The sequence below is a fragment of the Cryptomeria japonica genome, chromosome 5 (assembly GCF_030272615.1).
Source record: "Cryptomeria japonica chromosome 5, Sugi_1.0, whole genome shotgun sequence".
In the NCBI taxonomy this organism is placed as follows: Eukaryota; Viridiplantae; Streptophyta; class Pinopsida; order Cupressales; family Cupressaceae; genus Cryptomeria; species Cryptomeria japonica.
Genome location: NC_081409.1, coordinates 174,434,027 through 174,452,290, shown reverse-complemented (window position 1 = coordinate 174,452,290; position 18,264 = coordinate 174,434,027).

The following is an 18,264-nucleotide window of genomic DNA, read 5'->3' as shown; positions in this document are numbered from 1 at the left end:
CTGTTTAACAGGGCATAGATAGATTTGGCTTTGATTTTAGGGAGGGTAGAGCCATCCTTCCATAGGAATGAAAGGTACCTATGGGCGTCTACATGGGTGTTCTTAGGGAGGTTAAAGGGAATGCAAACAGTTTTAAGCATATTGTATGTCTTCTTATGAGATGCAGGGAGGTCATATTTAGTGCTAAGGGCTTCCCAGCTAATAAGGTGATCATGTTCAAGAATATCCATAATGTACTTGATTCCTTTATTATGCCAATGCTTAGCTGAGCAGCCTTGGGTTAGGGCAAGGGGTTTGGAGTTGTGATGCAAGTTCCACCATATTGACCTTTCACCGTGTAGGGACTTATCAGAGTTGATGCTCGAGTTGCTGATTAGAGCACGCACATGCTCCCAGGCTTTCCAGATAGATTTGAACACCTAGGTGCCTTGGAGAGACACGAAAAAGCTACCAGCAATTAGGTCACTGAGCGAGAAGGCTTTCCCAGTTTTGGCAGTTTTGGGAACACCATTTTGTATGTTTTTCCTAATGAGGATTTTCCAGGGTTCTTGCCCTTCCAAAGAGTGGAATATCCATTTGGCTGCAAGGGAGATGCCTTGCAGTCTAAGATCCTTAAGGCCTAGCCCACCAAGTTTTTTATCCAAGTGGCACCAGGTCCATTTGACCGCATGGGCTTTCCTTTTACCCTTCCCATCTAGCCAAAGGAACCGTCTAATAGCCTTTTGGATTTCAAAGATTTGGTAGTTGCTAAACATCCAAACCGAGGAGTAGTAGATACTATATGAGGATAGGATTTTTTGGCAGACTTGAATCCTACTAGCAAGGGAGAGAATCCTATTGTCCCACTTGTTGAGTTTACTGTCTATCTTTCCCTTCACCCAACCCCACATGTCCTTAAGAGAGGGAGATAAAGAAAAGGGGATGCCAAGATAACGGACTAGTTTAGTGGGTCCTCCCCACGCATAGCCAAACTATTCAAGCCAGTCCGGGGGATTCTCTTTCCAACCAAGTAGAATGGATTTGGTGCTGGATACCCGGGCTCCGGAAGCGTTACCGAAAATGTCAAGTTTTTGATTGAGGGAATCAATATTGTGTCTTGAGAACTTTAGGAAGAACGAGGTATCATCAACAAATTGGATGTTGATCAGCTCAAAGTCATTCGACAGGGTAATGCCTTGGACTTGGGGGGATAGGGTGTCATCTCTAAGGAGATAATACAGGGTGTCGGAAGCAATGAAAAACAGGGGCAACCCTGTCTGATCGATCTAGAGAGGGGAGTCAACTGGGAGAGGGTCCCATTGATCTCAAGCAAGGCAGATGTATCTTTAAGGAGGATTCAAACATATTCATAGAATTCGCTAGGAAATCCAAAGGCAGAGAGCATCATGAGGATGAAGTTCCATTCCACCCTGTCATATGCTTTCTCAAAGTCAACAAGGAACATGGTAGCGTCTTGGTTGGAGGTCCTGGCCCATTCCATGGATTCCCAACTCATTACAAGATTTTCTAGGATGTACCTGCCTTTGATGAAGCCTGTTTGGGTGGAACAGATGAACTTGGGGAGGATCTTCTCAAGTCGAGAGGCTAAGGCTTTGGCCAGGATCTTGTAGGAGACGTTAAGGAGGGTTGTACCCCTATTTATGAATTCCTTCTTTCGGGATAAGCTTAATGATAGCCCTATTTATGAATTCCCCTAGGGTGCCTATGGCAAGGGCTTCATTATAGATATCATAAAGGTTGTCGGCAATCCAGTCAATGTTATTTTTGTAGAATTCAGCAGGAAGTCCATCAGTGCCTGGGGCTTTGTTATCCTTAAGAGCCTTAATGGCATCCTTGATTTCATGCATAGTTAGCTTAGCTTTGAGGAGTTTGGATTCGTCCTCAGAGATTCTATTAGGGATAATGGTCCTACATCTAGTGCGGGCATCTACCGAAGCCTCATTATCCTCAAAGGTAAACAGAGTCTAGTAAAATACTTCAAAGGCTTCTTTGATGTCATAGATATCAAGGAGTTCCTTATTGTCTATAGATATTCTATCAATTTTTTCCCTGATCTGTTTTTGTTTGAGCAGATTAAAGAATATTTTGGAGCCCTTATCACCAAACTGGAGCCAATGGTTACGGGCTCTGATGAAAGAACCTCTGATCTTAACTTGTTGGTGCTTTCTGAGGATATCTCTAGCCTCGGAGACCTGCTTGGCCAAGGTAGGGGAAGAGGGCTGCAGTTGAATTTCATGCTCAAGGGAGTGAAGGCGCAGAGTAAGATTTTTTTCTATGAATCTGAAGTCCTTGGCTTTCTTCTGGCCAATGGTTTGGAGAAGAATCTGCTGGGAAGAAATGTCCATCTGCCATCTACTCAAGGGGGATTGGGGGAGATGCGGTTGCAGATTGAAAAGTCTAATTAATTTGATGGCAATTAGGACATCCTCATCTTGTAGCAAGGAGGTATTAAGCAAGAATTTCTTATTGTAGGAGTGGCAAGGGGTGATGGAGTTTCTGATGTTGATAATGGCTAAGATGGGGAAGTGGTCAGATAGGGTAGTTGGTAGGACTGTAACCACATTCCCAAACTGGTTGGGGAAAAAGGAGAAGAAGTCTTTATTAGCATAGAACCTATCTAACCTAGAGTAGATCCGATTGGTTCTTTTCTGAAAGTTGCACCAGGTGTGCCATAGGTTAGGGTTGTTAGGTTTAGTGGCTTCCAAGGGGTCAAAGAGTTGCAGATGGTGTTTGAATCTATCCCAATGAGGCTTTTCTAAGTTTTTCCATTCAAATAGGAGATCCCCAGCCTTGTCATTCTGGGACTTAGTCATATTAAAGTCCCTAGCCATGACCCAGGGAATATTTGGGAGGGAAGTTAACCAATTCCAGAGGGATATTCGTTCCTTATAATCATTAGAAGCATAAATAGAGCATATGCCAAAGAAAGAACCCTTCACCTCTAAGGTAGCCCAAGCTACTCTATTACAGGGAGAGGTTCCTTTATCTTTGAGGTGCATAGCCCATTTAGGGGTGAGAAGAAGCCCAACCCCTCCTTTCGGGTGGTTGGTACAGATTTTCATTACATCTCGCCAAATGAAGTCAAGTGATGCGTCGAGGGAGAACCCAACAGATTTAAGTTCTTGTAACATCAGAAAATCTAAGTTTTTGTGCAAATCCAAAAACCTTTTGATAACAAGTTTTCTGTCAGGCGACTCAAGGCCGCGAATGTTCCATGATATGTATTTCATCAACGTAGAGGGTTTATGGGGTGCTGGTAGGGAGATCGTTGTTGATCGCCAGATTTCTTCTTGTTTTTGGAGCCCATAGGCCTACCTTTTTTCTAATTAAGGGAGTGTCCTTTCATAGAGTCCTCATCATCTTCACTGGTTTCAGGAGGCTCCGCTCTAGTATTGGCATTTCCTCCTATGTCAGACCCAGACAACTGGGAGCCTGGAAAGTCAGGGAGCATAGTGCTAGATCTAATTTCTAGACCTTTATTAGCATATATAACCTTTATTATATGATTGTCCTCTATTTCTTTGACCGAATTTGAAGCCGAGGGATTAATGGTGCTAGTGTCAGAAGTAAGTCCTGCAAGTGAAGAGGAGACTGAATGAATGGGGGATCCAGATTTGAGGATCATTGCAGGGTTATTGCTAATGCTAGCATCATCATCATGGCTGGAGTTTTCCAACTTATTAACCATATTTCTAACCATAGATTTGACAGGGGACTGCTCAGGGACCAGGGATTTAGGAGAAGAGGCCAATTGGCTGGAGGAGGAATGGCTAGGGTTTAGGGCTTTGAGGGGTAATTTTACACCTCCGTTTTCTAGATGTAACAAGCTGGAAACCATCAGCAGGCAAGTCAACAGGGTTGTGAGAGGGGATGAAAATAGGGATGAGGGGCTCAGAGGCCAAGGGTGCGCGATCGGGCATGAGAGGGTTAGCAACAATAGGAGAGGGACCGGGATCTGTGGACAACACGTCTTTAGGGATCTCAATAATAGGATGGGGAGGTTGCGTATTATTAACATTTTTAGGGTTTACAGAAGTTTCACCAGAATTATGCATTTGCTTCCTACGAGTGATAATTGGGCAATTTTTGTGAATGTGCCCTTCTTTTTGGCAGAGAAAACAAGCATTTAATCCTCCAAGTATTTCAATCGGGCAGACGAATGTGTCTCCATTAATATCTAGGTTTAAAGATGGTGGAATGCCGATTCTGGGCTTGATTGAGACAAGCATTCTTGCGTCTAGGTTGGGCACCAATCTAGCAGTTTCATCAACCCTAACGATTTTACCAAAAGGTGCCATTATTTGGGGAAGAAAACGCCACAAAGAGGGGGGGACATCCTTGAGGATGACCCATCTGGGAGAGGATAGCACGAGGAATTCCTCATTAACCGCCTCTGGAGACCAGGCTAGGGCTCGAAAAGATGTATTCCCAACCATCCAGTACTGGCGTTTAAGAGCTTCCAACTGGGCTTCATGCTTGAAGAAAATGAGAAAGAGACCTCTCTGAACTTGTCTACAGAATGTAATTTTAAGCCCTAGTTTAAGATTCCATAAATTATGAAACCAGTCGTCTATGAATTTTCTAGGTGGGCATTTTTGAGCATCAACATAGGCAAAAAAGATAGCAATGTCACTTAATCTATGTTTTTCTGAAATAATTTCATCCAACATTTCAGAGTTCGGAGAAATGCAGAAAGAGCCTGAGGAATTGCAAGGGAGCTTACCGTCTTGACTAGGTCCTTCACCTGCCGGAGTCTTAAGGAAGTGCGCCATTGAATGGACTCCATCTGCAGTCTGGGCGACGGTCTCGGCGAAGGATTTAGCTAGGGCTAGTAATGTCTGTGGTGAGGGTTTAGGATTACTAATATCTCCGTCTGACTCCAGCTCCATTGGAAACCAAGGTTAGATCTGTGCGGGGGAGGGCAAGTGGGTGAAGTTAATCGCAATAAATATTTGCAGAGCAGAACAAATGAAAACACAAAATGCAATAGAAAGTGGGCGAAGAAGGATATGCAAACCGAGTGGAGGAGATTAACTCCTCCATGTAGACATTGTGGAAGTCGCATCAGCGCCTGCGAGCCTCGATCCGGCTTCCACTCTCAGCGCCAAGGTTATATAAATTAGCATTTTATTGATCAAGTTATAATTGTTTGTAAAAAGTTTCATATTTAATAATAATAAATTCTTTTATCAAAATATTTTTTTATTTTTTATTTTTATACAATCTAACATAAACATAAGTAAGAAAAAATAATAAGTATATAAAGTTTCTTTTATAACAGTCTGTGCAAGCCAAAAAATAAAAAATAAAAATTATAACAGTTTGTGCAAAGCCAATTTTTATTTTATTGTTAACTTTGATTGCTATGAATGATTTTTAAATATGAAACTACTTATTGTTCAGAAAATATCAAATATATTTCATTCTCAATAATATTATACTTTTATAACTTCTAAGAGTTATGTTGGAATTAGGAAAATGATCATTATGCGTAATGGATAAATGACAGGAGAGATTCAAATGTTAGAAGATGCATTGCTGCTTGCCTCGTAAATGTTGTATACCTACTTCAACAGGACAATGAAAAGACCAAGAAAAAGGAAGAAATGCCTAAAAAGACCAAGAAAAGGGAAGAAATGCCTAATGAATGGTGTGCGCTACTTAAATTTAAAAGAGAAGAAGTAATAATGGAAAAGGACAGGATATTTGGGGCTATTTTCCGAAGGGATAGAGGTACAAAAGAGCCCCCCTTACAAGTTATAGCTTTTAGAGGTACAATTCTTGATCAAAATAATGTAGTAGATGACATGCACCACAATTTGAAAGTAGCCATGGCATGCCACGATTCAAGTAGCAGAGTGAGCATTGGATTGGAGTACTTGAAAAGCAATATTAAGAGGTGGGGAGGTTGTGACATTTGAATTGCAGGCCACTCTCTTGGAGCTGCAACTGCAATAGCTATCACAAGAAAACTGGGGAAAGAAGAGCGAGATAAAATAGAAGCACATCTCTTCAATCCTCCCTTTCTTTCCCCAAGACTTCCTGAGGTAATATTCTTCAAGAAGGTTGGAAAATTTTTATTAGATGTGGATAAAGGGATGCATTCTAATCATCTTCCTCTTTTAGAGACAGTTTACAAAAAGATAGAAGGTGCACGTAAGTGGGCACAAGTGAGCTCAGGATTGAAAGATGACACTGTATTGCTTGACTTTTCTCATGACTTCATTGCAATTGGCAATTGGATCCCTAATATATATGTGAATAAAAATGACTTCATTTGTTCCTCTTACATCCGCTATTTCAAGGTGATGGGACGTTTATATGAGAAAAAAGTCCAGTCCCTCCATGAGCACATGAAGTACATTTTTTGTTATGAAGTTGCTAAAAAGAGAACCCCCTGGCATTTGCTTCCTTCTGCTAGGCTTTTTATCAAAGAGACTAACAAGCATTGTCTTCAGCAGTGGTGGTCAAGGGACCTCAAACTTGAGGGAAAGACATATGTTCCCCCAGCAGAAGCCCTGCGTGCTCAAACTTGAGGGCTAGAAATGTGGCCACTAGTACTGTGATAAGAGTTTTAAGACTTCTTATATTGGAACTATATATGTTTTGAATATTTTATTTATATTATATATTATAATCTGGTAGCATTTGCATTCCTTTTTTAATATTTTGATTTTCTCTTTCTTGATGATCATTGAAATTCATTAGATACATGTTGTGTTTTTGGGGCAATTTTCATTAGATGTGGAGTTTGATGGGTTAATTGCACGAGTGAGGGATGTGTTTAAATCAAAATGTCTTGCACTTTCCTAGCTTACAATAAATTTTTAAATTCATTTTGTGATGGATATATGGTGTCAGTTTCTATATCATACGTATTAATCACACGAGTTTGTTGAGTATTCTATGAGTAGAAGCAAACTTATGATGGATTAAAATTAGATCAATGGTTACTTATAAATGATAGTACATCTTCTATTTTGAAGTAGCCCAAGATAAAACACCGTGACATTTGCTTCCCTAAGCTATTTGTCAAAAGCACTATTCATCATAATCTTTGTCAGTGGCGATCAAGGAGCCTCAAACTAGAGGGCAAGGAATGTGTCCCTATATTTGAACCTCAAATCCATTAAAAGCAATGTAGCTCATTCAACAAGTGTCGAATGAGGAGATGACCAAAAGTCTAAATTTGTGCAGACTTAAGAAAATAACATAGTAATACATGATATTATACAGTATAATATGGTGTTTTTCCATAAAGAATTATGATTATAAAAAAAAATGATTATAAAAGTACACTATATAACTAGATTTGGAGGATATTTATACTTTATAACTTCATATTAAATAACTTTGGAGAAGAATAAATATTTTCTTAATGGTTTAATGGGTTAAGATAGGTATACTTAAATAGAGATTATTTCAACCCAATGTTGTAGTATATTTCATGGAGATAAATATTATATGTTATAATAAAATTTTGAATATTGTTAAATCTATTAGTAAAAGTATCTATAGTTGTTATTGGAAGTGGAAATGAATCCTTTTATAGTCCACAATACTAGGTCATCTGTTTTTTGGAATAGAAAACATAATAGATCTTGTTACTATGCTACAAAGGCCCCTATAAGATTTGAAGTTGTGACCTCTCTTTAAAGAGTACAAATTGTCCATCATTAAGCCAATTCAAGTAATCCTTACCAAGTAGTGTATGTTTATGTTTTCTTCAAAAAATAAAATTAGTGCTAAGTTGATAAGACAATATATATGTTATTTTTCTAGTTTCAAAAAATATTATGGATAGATTAATTTAAGATATTTAAGAATATAAATTTATAGAAATTATACAAGAAATGCTTTTCATAATAATTCCATTATTGCAGTTGTGAAATTGAACTTACATAAGAATTTCTTAATAATATCGTGGTGATAATTTAACTAGTTACCTCTAAGAGTTATTTCAATACAAGAAATGTATCTCCAAAGAAACCTATCAATGTTGATAATAATATTCCACTCATTTGAAAATATTTAGGAAACCATAATTCACATTAGACTTAATTGTTTATTATAATCAACTATTTCTCACAAGGAATGCACATTGTAGACACTATATAGACTTATTAACCATACAAAATGAAAAACAAAACAAAACAATAGGAAACACTAATAATTTACATGTTTCTTAATTTTAATTTAAAAAAAACACAAATGAATCACATATACTCATATTTCCTCATTGATTGAAGTAGATCATTAAAATATAGTGATATTATATAAACAATATTAAATGTTGGACAACAAATTTTTATGAAAGTGAAACATCATTATCTCATATCTCTTATCCATTACTTCAATAAATTCCAAATTACAATTATCACTTTACACAAATCAAGGTAGATATAAAGAAATCAACAAAAATAAAACCACTTGCTATTTATAATATATTGCCTTTTATTTTATCAAATTTGGATGATATGTCATAAATTCATAATAAAATATGGGAGGTGAGTTGACCAAATTTCTATATAACGTGTTTGTGTTATGTTCAAGATCACATAATGCCAGTGCATTTTTGTGGCTTATAAAATGTGAACATATTTTGTAACCACAAAACATGAGCATATTTTGTAACCAAAACATACAACCATGTTTTTTGGTGACAAAATATGTGTACATTTTTTTATTATAAAAAACTGAAAAAACATATTTGTAGTCAGGATTCCTACTCTAACGACCATTACAGTAGGGATTTTCATAATTCCATGTCATAAAAGAGGTAATTCTAAGATTTATGTTTTTTATAATCAAATTGTGTTTATAGTTTAATAAATTATTATTTTTTTAATGAAATTTTAATTCTTATTTAGAATCTCTAAAGGTACTTTGGTATCTTAGATTATTTACCCTAACAATTTCAAACTAGGTTTAGCACACATTTTGATATGCATGCCTAACTATGTGTGTATGTTCCATAATTTGGGATCACTTTTCTTAACTATTTTAATTTCCCTATTGTCATATAATTTGATAGTACATTTCAGTAGGACTAGAATATCCAATTCCCATGTCTCAAAAAAATAGGTTCAACTTGCAAAATATAAAATTTTACCTTGAAATATGTGGAAACCCAACCTTTTATTGTAATCTCACCTTGAAAATGATGACTCCACCTAAGTTTAGTAGATTGGTGTAGAAAACTTAATGCATACAACTCAATGAACCAATGGACCCTTTATCAAGAAACGTACTAACTCAAATGGGCTCATTTATCTTCTCCGATGATGTTGGTACTGTATGTGCACTAGGAAAGACTTTTAGTCTTTTCCATCAATGTATATAGAAAATAAAATAAAAGTAAAACACTAAGTTGATAAGATCTACTAATGCTAAAATCAAATCTAACTATACAATAGTGGTTGCAAGTGACTAGTTAAGTGATACACTAGTAGCTGAAAGTGGTGAAAAAATACTAGACTTAATTATGATGCAACATAGCTTATTCTAAACAACTACTTACTAACACTTAATTATCTTAGACAACAACCTAAACTACTATAGAGTTAAAGCACTGACCCTTACTTGAGTGGCTATAATCTCAAGTATTAGTATTCGTTCTTCAATCTACAAGCTTCATTGTGAAAATCATCTTGTTATTGCAAATCAAAGAGATCACATAGAGTGATTTCATAATTTTTTATTCAAGAAAGATACTACTACTAATAATAGAACTAACCATTTACTCTCCTCCCCTCAACTCAGATAGTATCCAATATGTACATAGAATCTTGGACTTGGACCAATTACAGACTCAACAACTTGTAAAAAATGTCAATTATCCCACAAAAGAAAGGACATGACTTATTCTTTCTATAACTAATAATAAATACTTAAATAAATAGATTTGAAAATATCAGAGTACTCTTCAAACTCTTACAACATCAAAATAAAGTTATGGCTAAAAAATATGTGGAAACATGGGATAATCATTATTAAAAATGTTCTTCATTGTTCCACAAATTTCTCTATTTTTCTTGAAATATAATTACTCTTAACCCATGGCATTAGCAAGAGGTGTAAGATTCAAAACCAAACTACAACCATATTCCTTAACAACTACCTCTATTCTTGCCACTTTTGACTAAGTCAACTTATGTCAAAAAATACTCACTCACATTTACAACTTTCATCAAACACTTTCCGGGTTCTATACTCTTCCTTTTAAAATTTTTATATAATTTTGAAAATCTAAATTTCATTAAGAAATGAGGTAGAGATCCCCATTTTACTAAAACTATATTTATTTATTTTTGCACTTTCCAACAACCACTATATGTTGTCAACTATCAATTAATTCTTCTTCTTTTCGGCTGCATGAATGAGTCAAATATCTCACAATTAACAAGTTAATCTTTCCAAAATACTTTACATTTAATTACCACCATTCATCTTAATATATAATTATAATTTAGCATTAAGTAGCTAAACATATAAATTATTATCAATAATCATTAATCATAGTTAATGCTTCATAGAATCAGTGTAAGGCTGATAAATGTATTGGAATGACATTAAAATCATAGGGTAAATTTTCATAACTAATTATATAATCATGACAATTAATAGGATCATCACTCCCCCAAACTAAATTTATACTTTTCATCAAGTAAGGCATAGACATAAGTTATACATGAAGGCTACCAACATGAAATCCTATGACTGTCACATCCTTTTTTGCTTTAGGACTGTCATTTCCTTTTCTTCTCTTTATTATCTCTTTATAAGAAAATCATTTTTCATTTTTATTTGTATTAATACTATAACAAATTAAAGACCATTATTGGTTGCTCATTTTAAACCTTTGTTTATCATTAATGTCATAATTCAAATATGTTTCACAAATTTCATTCAGATTCATCATCAAAATAAGACCTTATTGTCCAATATGGCTCTAAGACTATCAACACAATTTTTCTTTCATTTAGTTATAATATTTAAATACTCTTTTTTGTGCCTATGTGAAATATTAACATATGCCAATATTTTTTGTATAATTATTCTAAAATCTTCAAACTATTCTTTGTTTCTTTAATACTATCAAAATGTTTACCCCCGCCTATAAAAACATCTCATTTAACTCCTCATCCTCTCAAGATATCCTTCTCATCATTCTTCTATTATGAGTATGCTAACACCTCTTCACATTGCATATCTAATCACTTTTATTTTCAACATTGTTTTCAATGCTCATGAATATTTTATTTGCTAAAAATGGTCATATGCATTTTGAACAATAGTTTTCCTCTTAATTCATGTTGATCCCTTAAAGGGTTCCCTCTATTATCACGTGAATACGATAATCCATTTGGCATATATCCTTTGAGATGAGGATTTTTATAACTTCTTGAAATTGTGATTGCCATTGTTCTTTTGAAAGGTATGTTTTAGAAATTATCACTATCTTTCTATGGACACTGATATCTTAGGCATCATATGAATTCCTTCCAGCACAATAAGTTGTTGTCATAATAGTGTATACCACTTTCCAAGGGAATTATAAATTTATTATTATGAAGATCATTCAATATTTCCCACAAACTAACCCTTCACTTTTCCATCCTTGTTTTGGTATATATGCGCCTAAGCACTTCTATCTTTTCTCACATTGATTCAATAATAGAAAAGGGAAATAAATGGAATAACATGGAAAATGAATAAAACACATGACCATGAATGTAGGAGGCAGGTATGAAAATATACAAGCAATGGCATCCTCCTATGATCTAGGAAAATAATACAAGGCATGCACATTTCCCCCAACTCAAATGGAATTTATCGTCATGTTAATATATGTATCAGGATGACAAAATAAATCAGTTATCAAGCATGTAAATAAGAACAATGATAATTGATGAATACATTGTAATACATAGATAGTCAATGAGCTAAAAAATGATAAACATTACAAATAAATAGGAATTATAAATATAAATACCTATTATGATGTAGTGAAAAGCTACAAACTTGGTGAATAACTAAACATACAAGTCCTTGAATAACTAAATGTTTAGGTCCCTATAAGAATGGCTTTACATTTATCATGATTAGTTTGGCTAGGTTTCTTAGAAGTTGATGTAGGTTGACTATTTGATCATAGATCAATTAGTACAAACAAACTATTCAATCACATAACAATTGTTGTGCATTGACTATTCAATCACACATAATTGTTGTATGCAACCTGGGTAGTTACTGTGGGCAACTTGAGTAGTTGTTGCAAGCTCCTTGGGTACTCACTATAGAAAACGTCTACCATCCACTTTTTGATAGAAATTTATATATTTTCGAATACCATTGAATAAAATATAATTAAATCAACTAGATAAGACAATTGAATAAACATTTTTGAACCCATGAAGACCCAACTAGCTAAGGGAATCTTTTTGACAATATATGCTAAGACTCTCTTTCAAAATTTTAAACATGGCTAACAATGTTTAAAGATAAATTACTTGAGATATGACCAACCTACCAACTATGCACACCTTAAAAATGGACTTGATTCTATTCTCATGAAGCCTTTGCTTGTGTACATACAATACTGACCTCATCCAGCCTACACTTTCTTATTATGACTTGAAATGACCTCAAATATGATGAACCTACCAGCTATGATATGATATTTTATGTTATGAGTATACACTAACATGTTGTAGGACCTCATGAGCATTAAATCAAGCCTTCATATGAGATTCCTTTAGAGTGTTTCACACCTAATGTGAAATTTAATTTTTAACATTTATCATTTCATTTAACCTCTATCCTTGTGAGCATATTCACTCAATCTCATCATCGACATTAAAAAGTTAGAACATTAAATCCCATATACAACACATTTATATTTCTCTAAATTTTGGTGTGCATGGGTTTAGATCTAACAATGAGAAGTTACAAACAAGTGGACTAGTCATTGATGAATAATCTTAGACTTTGAAGAAAAGAAAACCTTAGGACATATTCTACTAGTTTTTCCCTATTTTTTAGTAGACATGTGTGAAGAGCCTCTTGATCCTATTTCTAGTCATGCCTCAAGCATCCATTAACCCCATATAGGCTCCTAGTGGTCCTATGAAGAATAGTCAACTCAAGGTTTTAGGTTCAATTTTCGCTTTGCATCTAGATTCCAAATTTTTTTTATTGTTTCTTTATTTCATGTCATATTTATTGAAATTTTTAGAATTAGTCAATCTATCCATCTCTTAAATAAATTTATGTTACACATTAAAAAATATTAATCTTTTTCTAGAAAGGAATAGAATCTCGACGCCTAACTCTAATTTGATGATAGCAACGAGGCCTATTCATGTTATAATATCACAAGGATTGATATCTTTTATGTTGCATTGATTAGTCTAAGGATCTCATTTTATTAAATTTCATTTTGGTGAGCTTAATGTGTTTTGTGCTTGCATATATTCTGATTTAGTTATAATCATTTCTAGTTTTTCTTGCATATGTACTCATATTTAATTATATGGTTAATTAACTACATTAGCTATGGTTACATATTAAATTTGTAAAACATCTCTTGCGATAATACCAAACAAAACAAAAAAAAATCTTTTTCTTCTTCTAACATCTCATCTACATATCAATCTTGTCATAGTTTTATTGTATCTAGTACTTTCCAGGAGAACATGTGTGTTTTTGAAAATTTTACTTGTTTTTCAACTTCATAAACCTCTATTTTGTATTCAAATTTTTTGAGAAGAACTACTAACTTATGGTTTCCTCGGTTGTACCTTATGTATATTTTGAGCTCGATTTGTATGCTGACTTGGTTTGCGAAGGAAATTCTAGATATTAATAATCTCTTAATTCCACTCCTACTTTTCCTACAATATTTGAAATCCAATGCCCTCATTATTCCTATGAGATAGATGACTCTACGATCCATATTTATGATGATAAATTAAAGAATATAGACAAGGAATTGGAAGAATTACAATATTTTATGAGTATAAAACACTTGGCTAGAGATAATATCCCTCTTATTGAGAAACTAAGAAGGTTGTTACATGGCGATTGACATGGTGTGGGTGTTTTGCTTAGCTTAAATCACATAGTGGATTAAAATGCCAAGTCAATAACTAGTTGAATATAAATTCTTAGATAAAAGTCTCCTAAAAACCAAAGAAGGATACAAGTATTGATACCCATGAAAATATTATGTCTATTCATACATTAACTTCTTCCATCATGTCTATTTTTGCCCAAACAAGTAATGCCACTCACATTATTTCTAGTATTGTGTGTCAAGATCCTATTAGTTAATATACCTATGTCACCACCTTCCTCTACCCTCTCTTTTGTTTCTCAAAATGTTGACGCATCACAACATATTGTTATCCAATTAGCTCCACCTTTTACTTGCCATAGTTCTCCACCACTACCATTATTTTTACTCCACCCATACATTATATTCTTTCACAAACTAATTCATCTATCGGTCTTGTCATAAACCAAAGTCTATTACAAAATGTGTCTTCCTTACAACAACAATCAGCTAGCATAAACTAAAACTAATCTCAACCTACCGTTCCATCATATTGTACCTATAGTCTATTATCATATACCAGCCTAAAATCTCCCATCCCCCCAAAAAATTGAAACATCACATTTTGAGAAATACAATTGAAATGGAGATCGTAATACTCATGTGTCATCTTTACTATGTTATATTTCAATTTCCTCTTTGAAGATGCTCTTCTTATAAAACTATTTTTTAGGTCATTGAATGATACAACCTTAGATTGATTTTTCTCATTCTCTAACAATTCAATCTACTCTTTCTCACATATTTTAAATCATTTTTTGCATTATTTTCAAAAAAAAATTGGACCTCAAGTTATGTTAATTGAATTGGTACATTACAAAAAAGGAGTGAAATAAAAAGTGATTGATATTATAAAATGATAACAAACTCTTTATTCATAAATATCATACTCTTTTCAAGATGATCATAACTATAATCAAAATCATACTTATATCTCCAAGCATAACCCTAACCCTAGTACTAGACTTAATTATATTTCTAACAATAAGCCAAACCCTTACCATAACCCTAAATATAAGCCTAACCCTAACTGTAATCTATCTAATATCTTAATTATGCTTATGTGTCTAATTCTAATCCTAACAAAATACCTAATCATTATTCTATCTACAAGCACAATTCTAAATCTAATAGAAAACCTAAGTTTAACCCTAATGCAAACTTGAATCTTTTTTCTATATCCAACACTAATCCTAACCCTAAAATTAATTGTAAAGTTATCAAAAATCCTAGCTCTAGTTCTAACCCTAAATCTTATAGTAATCCTTATCATAACCGACACTAACCTTAACCCTAATGCAATTTTTTTATCTTCAACAAATATATAACATTATAATATTATTAAATATTATATTATAACAATATTAATATAAAAGTATATTAAAATATATTTGATCGAATATTAATAATATTAAATTATTATATTTATTATCTTTGATGTTTTGTTGTGACCACACACACACACACACAAAGAGATATCCTTCTAAAGACACCTATTTTCGTCAATTTGTAAGATGCAATAGGCACCTTGACATGGATATCGCTTGACATATTTTATATATATGTATATGCATATGCATATGCATATGTATATGTATATGTATATGTATATGTATATGTATATCTATATGTATATGTATATGTATGTACATATGTATACGCATATATGTATATATGTAGGGGAGAGGGACTAGTAGTTGTTAAGGCTAACTTCGTTAACATGTAGCCGTCACATGGAATATCGTAAGACCTCTATTTTTTTTTAGGAATGTAATATGGACACTTAACTATCTACAACTAAGGTTTGAAGGCATGACTCATCATGCAAATCGTCAAAATAACACATCTAGTGCGAAGGGTCAAAAAAATGACTTTTTAAAGATTCGACCAAAACTTAATCTAAAAATCCCTAGTTGTTGAATACAAAAATATCATTTGTAATTAATATAATATCGTATTTTTATGTAAATATAACTTATATAAAACTTAAATGTACCAAATACCTATTAGTAATCATAAATGTGTGTTATCTCTAACTTTTATATCCAACACTAAAGGACCAATAGTTGAACACAAAAAAAACATATTATGATATAAAATAAAACTTATAAGAACACAAAGGGACCAAGTGTTGAACGCTTAAATCTTTAGACAATCCCTCACATATCATGGAGAAAAACAAGGTATTTATTGTGTTCACCTTTTATATTTGTGATAGGACAAATTAATAATATGAAATACTCCACTGCATATACATTGCTACCCCAATAGTTGTACACACAAGAATAATATTTTTACACTATGATAACAGTACTTGTTTAAGTGAGTATCTTATTTTATATATAATCTATTTATTGTGGATAGCTATGATATTTTTTTTGAAACAAAAAATGATCCATTTCACTTGTTAATTAACATATTTATGTCTTTTTAATATAACATTTATGGGTTCTCTTATGTTCAAGTATTGGTCCATTTTGATCAACATTTGGTAATTTTTTTTATTTACACGTGGATTGTTTATTTACATTATATAGTATAAATATGTGGCAAGACTGGATATTATATGCACTATTGCTATAACAACTATTGGACCCCTTACAACTACCGGCCCCTCTCCCCTATATGTATACATATACCTATATGTATGTATGTATGTTTGTATATATATATATGCATATGTATATGTATATGTATGTATGTATGTGCTACTTTAAATTTTAATTAGTCTAAATTAATATTTAATTTCTTGTCATAAATTATATAATTTTTTTTGGTAAATTATAGATAAAGCCCACTCACATATATTTATATGAAAAATGGGACAAAATACGAAAATTCATAAAAGTAAAAGAGTTTTACAAGTGTCTATACTTTATTGACTACAATTTATGATTTATAACATACATAAGATAAAATGGCAAAATTCATAAATACAAAATTTATAACATACATATCTTATCTTAAAAGATTTGAACTTGTGACCTCTCTTTCAAGAATACAAAATTTGCTATTAAAAAATTCATAAATATGAATACCTATAATACCCTAAAAAAACTGAAACCCACCTACCGTATTTTTCTTAGTGTAGTGTGGATCCCATAAGCATGGTGGCATCAAGAATGTTGCTGCTACCCAACATCTCCATGTGGATATTGCCAGACACCTACTTTAAATCCTCACGTAGCGTAGGATATTGCCAAATATCGAATTGTAACTTTATGCCTGACAAAAGATTGGAAACTCATTACAAACTTCATGCCAATGTTTGTCTTGACCCATACTCTGTCATTTCAATTTATTAATTATTCTCCCAATATGGTAATGGTAGGTAGACTACAATCTGAGCATCTCAAGAAAATAATGCCCATCCTGTGTTCACTCACTTCTCATTCAAACGCCATCTCTCTTTTGGTATTTTGAAGATTTATAACTGCCATGACCAACACTTGGGAAAGAAACAATGAGCGTTTGTCAGAATGTAGGCATTTAGTTTATAAAAAGAAAGTTCCCAATGTAGCTCATGGAGAGGGAGAGAAGATTTTAAGATAACAATCAAGCTATGGAAAGACAGATTTCGATCTCAATGCTGTGATAAGAAAGAAAAGAAAAGTGGATTTGAGTATCACTGACATCTTCTCAGGGCTGAATAGCATAGAGTTCCTTCTTTAGGCAATTATATTTCAAAATTGAGAATAAAACGTCATTCATCAAAGTTTGTGCTTCATGAAAATTCTCTTCTTCTTTGGGAAATCAAAGCAGATGGTATTATATAAAATCTGGTAATGGATTTGTGTAAGCAAATTGAGTATTCTTATCTTTTTTTTTTTTGTTGATCAGTCTTAAATCACATATATTAAGCAACATGTTAAGCCTAAAGAATGTCAATCAATTTTAAATATTTAATACTTTTAAGTCTAAAATTGTAAGCTTAATGTATGAGATTTAAGCCATTCCTCTTTTGTCCACCTTCAATAACTGACCAAAACGCAAACAATGTACATTCTTGACCTGGCCAATCCCAACTGGTAATTTTTACACACAAAAGTTTTCAGATTGAACTATCAATTTTTATGGCGTACAGATTTCAGTTTCCTTGCTTTTTCTCGTTGACAAATAATAGCGTCTTAATAGCAGTTGCTATCGGT